Source organism: Quercus lobata, chromosome 4, assembly GCF_001633185.2.
Source record: "Quercus lobata isolate SW786 chromosome 4, ValleyOak3.0 Primary Assembly, whole genome shotgun sequence".
Taxonomy (NCBI): domain Eukaryota; kingdom Viridiplantae; phylum Streptophyta; class Magnoliopsida; order Fagales; family Fagaceae; genus Quercus; species Quercus lobata.
Genome location: NC_044907.1, coordinates 40,220,628 through 40,227,658, shown reverse-complemented (window position 1 = coordinate 40,227,658; position 7,031 = coordinate 40,220,628).

Genomic DNA, 7,031 nt, shown 5'->3' with positions numbered 1-7,031 from the left:
GTCAATTTTGTATTCAAGGATAAAACTGTAATTTTTGCAATCTCTGCAAATTAAGGGCATTTTGATCATTTGGTTGAGTCTAAAATTCTATAGGACATCCTAGGTATCTTAGATTTTATTTTCTTTGAATACAAGTTAGTCTTTAATTAGTTTTTACTACCTTATTAGGTTTTTCAGTTAACTAGTCAAATTAGGAATCCTAATACTACAAGAAAGAGTTATTATACATATTTAAGTTGTATTCGAAAAAAAAAAAAAAAGATGTAGCTGATTAATAAAAATATTTAGTGAGTATTGAGACACATTGGGCTAATTGTTCTTTTTTTCCCCCTCCCTTTTTCTTCCCTCTTTCTTTTATTCTTTCTTGTGGTATTGTTCACAGATAATGTTCATACAGCCCTTGAACACTATAAATTTCTTGATTTTCCTTCTTTCTTAGAACCCCAATTCAAGTCCTTCCTCTTATTGATCAAAAATCTTAAAAACCCATGTTGTTCTTTATCATATAGCCCCCCCCCCCCCCCCCAAAAAAAAAAAAAAAACTCATCAAACCCTCTCAAATTTCGAGCCCCAACCTTTTCTTGACAATTCTAAACCCTAGATCCACAAAACCTCCTAAACCTTAACAACCTCAAATTCCCAATTTTTCCTACATTAGTATAAAGGATTGATTTTTCTTCTTAGCAATTATCAAAGAGGTAAACAAAATCGCATAACACAATTCATATGGATTTAAAAATGTGAGCAACACATAACAACCATAGTCCAAAGTACAAATTCAATTAGTAATTGTCCAAAGTACAAATTCAATTAGTAATTGTTAATTGTATAGACTAAAAGATGGTTTACAGCAATCTACAAACACTGGACCAAAACATTGCATTTTGAGAGGCAATCTGTGATAATAACAATTTGCAGCCACAGGGAAGGCAATGCTTGCTTATATAGTAATGTTATTTATTTATTTTTTTTTTTTGGCTCAAGAAAAATGGGTAAGGGAAGCAACCAGTTTGTAGAAGATCTTGTCTAGGCGTGATCATAGCAGCACCTACTCGCTGAGGAACCAAAGCCTAAGAAGCCTAGTTAGGGGGACGGGGGATTGGAGGACACATGAGCTCCCTCAAGGGGGGTTCAGGCATAGCTTAATGCCTTAACCTCAACCCCACAAAGATTCAAACTCAGGATGTTGACCCCAATCAGACCACATTGGAAGACTTTTCCATTGGACCACTCACCCTTGGTGGTCAATAATGTTATTACCTGTACAATGGAATGCTAGCATCCTCTAATGCTGGTATCTTCCATAAAGAAAGCTACTCTACGTATACTTGGACCATTGGTGATTTACTGATTGTGGGCTACAACTATCCCATTAAATGACCATGTAGCCACCACTGGACCATTTTTAAGGTATTAAGGGAAGATTCACCTCTGTATAATGAACAAGAAATGCTCCTTGGACAGATGGAGATCCAATTCCTCTGATATTGGACGGGCACTATAGCCATCAAAGAGTGGCTAAGATCAATTTTAGAGCTCATGAACTATAACTGAAGATTTTTCATAAATTTCTTAAAGAGGATTGCTAAATTCAAAAAGCTTTTAAAGGATGTTCAGAAAGATAATGGCATTGGACTGATTGGAAGTGTGTTAGAGAGCCTTCGAGAGTTTGAAGCAGACAATGATTGATGAACCCTTATTGCATTAGCCAAATCACACTAAACCATATGGAGCATGCATGGATGGATCAAACTATGTCATACATAGCATCTGTATAACATAGCAACCCAGTTGCATATAAGAGCCAAAAGCTCAATGAGACCAAAAGGAATGGTCTAGGAGAAAGAGATTACAATCAAATGCAAACATCTACAAGAACTTTGGGACAGTATATTAGTCTAATCAACAACAATAAATACTCGACATTTGTTTGAGTTCCAAAACAGCCAATTTGGCTTAAATGCTCAATAACAAAGGAATTTAGTAGCGTGCAAGTGAATATAAGATTCAAATGTATATATACATCTCACTGCTTAGTATGTTAGGAATTCTCAAGTATATGAGAGACTAAACAAGGGAAGGCATCTCACTGATTGCAGTTACCACTTACCAGCTCTCATTGTTGTTACATTTTACTAGGAAGCAAGTAGTAATTATATGTTGGAATAAAGAAACACCTTCGTCTATAGTAGCAGGCTAAAACAAAAGCAAAGAAACAAAGGTAATGAATGCAAATCAGTTTAACTAACATCAAATTTAAAAAGCACAGACTAGTATTAGATTGAAATGTGTGCTTCCATTGTTGCATTTTAAAGTTTTTTTTTTTTTTTTTTTTTTTTTTTTTTTCTTGTTGAGTCTAATCTAAAGTACCCATCTCCTGGCAACGAAACACTAAACTAGTTTTTATATTTTTTATTCAGCATCAATCTTATAACTTTCTTCTTCTTTTTTGTGACACTATTTCTAAGTGGTAACAAAATGTGAATCATTGAGTTCATATTGCATCTATAATATTTATCGGGTAAATATCACAATTTTCCCCCAAGTACAGACTCTAAAACCAAATCCAATATAAAGCAGTCCTAATTAGATGAAAAATAGGAGAGGTAATAAGAGTCATGCTTTCCATATATTTCCCTAATCCCTAACAATCCAGCAATTTTCACAGCAACCAAACAATGATTTTACTTATTTTTGTTGCCAAATCAAAACGCAGTGGTAGAAAAGAAAGAATTACAAACCTTGGTTCATGAAGTACCAAGGGATGCCATAGATGACAGTAAGGACAGCAATGCCAGCTGCAACGTGCTTCTTGTCCCCGCTGTAGAGGAAGTGATCCGTTTTGGACATGAAACCTCCTCCTGCTCTGACATTGGTGCCTTTGTTTTTGGTGGCGCTGCCCATTTTTCCTTTTCACTTTCTCACTAGGTTAATCGTTGGAAGCCATGTACCCTGCTTTATTATGCAACTGGACTTGGAAGAGCTTCCTATCCTCGTGTTACCTACGCTAATGACATGAGAAAGTATCTGTTGATAGAACCTATTCTGTAAAGTAAAATAAACTACCTTATTCACACGCACTATGTGTGGATTTAGAGGCTCTTATATATATATATATATATATATATATAAGTTGTAACTGCAAGTAGGTATAGTTTAAGTATAAAACGTGTTCCCTAGTTTACAAAATTTGAAACTGAATTTTAAATTTCCCAAAAACCATTATATCCTTAATTTGTCTTTACTGCTAACTCATTTTTAATCAATCGAATAATAGGGTATTTTAACTAAAGATTTATGTTCCAATTGTATATACAAGCATGCCTTTCCTTGTGAATTTTCTCATATATCATGGAATAGAGGGGAACTTCATGTACATAGAGGCTATATACACAATCTCACCTAAAATATGTGTCCATAAACCATGTTGGCATCAAAAGACATGGTGACCTCTGAAGCTCAAAAATTGCAGGAGAGGTTTCCACTTTTCAGTTTTCACCTCACATTCTTCTTTATCTAAAAAATAGAAAAACAAGAGCCCTTCACTAAATCTAAATGCCTAGTTTGATAATTTGATTGCTAAACCAATGAAATGAGCTCTAGCTCAAATAACACTTCCTCCCAAATTCCACAATCCTTGGGAACTTAATCAGATACTCCCAACTGAACCTAGGCTATATCACGTATATACTATGCAGGAAATGGATTTCAACTCGGAAGAAATAAAAATTTTATTAGACTAAACACCAAATAGGAATAGTTAAGAATCGGAGTAATAATTGAACAGAGCTACTAAACCCAAAACTTAAAAGCAAAAGCAAAAGAAAAATCAAAATCAAAATCAAAATCAAATCATAGAGAGAAAGAGCACCTTGGCTTGAATAGTGAGTGAGAGTGGGAGTTAGGGTTTCCAAAAGCCATAGTATATATTATGCAAATGTGTGGAGCTTGGTCTCTTTCTCTTCCCTTGCGCGTGATTGCATTGGCATGTGACTAGCATCAAACAAAACTACGTGGTATATATGTAACCGTTGGACTTCAGCTTTACTAATAATGGCACTCTTACTTTAGAATAGCTATCCTACATACCCTCAAATGAATAAAGGTTCAAGAATCTCTAGTAACACTCAAATCGTAGTAAGCACAAACAAAACATCAGAATTATAAAGGTTGAACACAAAATAGATCTGCCTTTTGGCAAAAGACAAGTAAAAGGTATGAAAACAAAAGAGACAGTAACTTAAACTAATCCGAAGTCTGACAGCTCAAACTATTGTAGTTTTAAAACAATATTTTAACTTACAAGCATCCATAACCTGCTCTAAAACTAAATTTGATAAGCAAATTATAACCAGACTACTTTTGTAAAACTGAAACTAATTCAAGAACTAATTTGGTGCAAAACCTGATCACTAAGGGTTTAAGAATTTTGGGGCTGGTTTAGGGAGTGCATACCTATACAAGGGGTATGATTTTTTTGATAAGTAATAAAGATTTATTGATATAAAAAAGAGAGATACCCAAGTACATAGGGAGTATACAGGGGCATACATATCAAATTCAAAAATTACATAAATCAAGTAAATCCAAAATTGAAGAAAAGGGTTGGTTTCTCCACACATAAATCAAGGTTCTAAAAAATAAAAGCTTGAGATCAGGCATAGAACAATCACTGTCTTCAAAACACCTACTATTTCTTTTCTTCCAAATACACCAGATCAAACAATGAGGAACAACCATCCATATATATATAAATATATATATATATATATCTATTACAATGGCGACCAAATTGACCTTGCCAGCAAGCAAGAAGCTCAACAACAGACATTGGCATAACCCAACAAAATCCAAATAAACCAAAAACCATATCTCATTTCTCCAAAGCAACCAGACAATGAAGGAATAGATGGTCAACAATTTCACTATTACACTTGCACATATAAAACCAATGCAAAATGCACACCTTTCTGTTCCTTAAATTGTCAATTGTAAGATGTTTCCCCAAGGCAACAATCCATACAAAGAAAGTCACTCTAGAAGGAATCTTCTACTTCCAAAAGCTCTTCCAAGGGGTATGATATTTCACATCAAAATTACATTAGAAAAAATTTAAAACACCTATCCATGAGAAAGGGTTTAATGCAACAAAATGAGTGCACAACAGAATCACAACAAAAGATCGGATAGTAAAAGGAACAAACAATCTTGGCACAGAATGGGAAAGAAATACAATCTCATAAAAAGTATTAAATTTTACTGTAAGCAAATATACATCACTCACATAATGACTTGTGATTGGTTCCAGATTTGCAGTGATCTCTAACAGATTTCAACAACTGATTCTGATTCTGATATGGGATTTTCGCATTTTCACTAATAGAAGAACAATAATGATAAGAAGTAAAAGCACGAAATGGAAATGGGAGGCTTACTACTCTAATAATCAAACGATTGCATATAAAAAGAAGAGAGGATGTTGATTTACCCATTTCACAATGACGACACGCGATCTCAGCTACACACAGGCTTAGCCAAGTTTCAAAATTGTTGCTAAGACAGAGAAACCAAAATTGACCCATTTCATCGGGAGAGATTCCGAATGATTCCATTCGTTGAATTAGAGTAATGACTACGGAGTAATGCTTCATTCCGAATGATTCCCATTTCACAATGACGACAGACAGTCTCAGCTAGCAACTCTGTAGTCATTACTCTAATTCAACGAGTGGAATCGTGGTGGTGGAGTGGCAGATCGGAGAGCGAAGCAGGGCCGAGATCGCGATTTTTGGGTTTGGGTTTGGGTTTTTCTGCTTCGATTCCGAGAAAAGGAAAAACAAAGGGTTTTTCTGCTTCGAGATCGCGAAGGGTTTTTCTGCTTCGATTCCATTTCACAACGACACACAGTCTCAGCTACACACAGGCTTAGCTTCGAAAGGAGAAACCATGGTTGTGGAGTGGCAGATCGGAGAGCGCAGCAGGGCCGAGATCGCGATTTTTGGGTTTGGGTTTTCCTGCTTCGGTTCCGAGATCGTTACTTTAAGGGTTTGGGGGCTTGGAGAAAAGTAAGAAAGGAAAATGAAGAATGGAGAAGCAATTTTTTCTACCTAATTTTAAGGTTAGACATATTTTGTTTTACTGCACGTGTTCTACCTAATTTTTTTTTGAAATTTTTGTTCATGTTGTGCAAAAAATGAAGGGGGTAATATAAAATATAAAATTAAAATAAAGAGTCAAAAACCCAATAAAGAAAAAAGAAAAAGAAAAATGAGTAACTCATGTGTATATAAAAAAACCTAAAATTAAAAATTAAAAAAAGGAGAGAGTAAAACTCATTAATGACTTGAAAAATGTATAATTCTTCCTCCAAGTATAATTTGAACTCTTATATGTATAATTGTAATCTATATATACAATTAAAATTAAAATTGAAAGAAAATCAAAAGGTATATATTTTTTTAATTATCAAATGAGGAAGGCTAGTCCTAGCAACTTGAAGTCTCATTTAAGCTCATGTAGGGTATATATATTGCCCCACTTCATCATTATCAAAAAGACATATTTTATAATTAATTTATTTGGTGTGTTTACTATCACGTTCACTAACCTCTTTATCTAGAACCTATACTAGTAAAACATATTAATAAGTTGAAACTTGAAACTTGTGAATTGATATATGCTTTAAGTACTAAGTTGTGAAAGAGGTAGTGTTCAAGTGATAAGTTTAATTGTAATGGTATCTTTTGTGCTATTTTATGTTTGTGACTCAAACCACATTTCCTCATATCCACTATTTACCAATAATTTTTTTTTTTATCTTGAAAAGAGACTGTGAATAAATACAAAATAAATATAAAATTTATGTAGGCGGCCTAGATGCATTGTCCACATTTATTAAAAACACAAAATTATGATAGATGAATTTAACAATCAAAATAAATATAAAATTTATGTAGGCGGCTAGATGCATTGTCCACATTTATTAAAAACACAAAATTATGATAGATGAATTTAACAATCAAAATAAATAT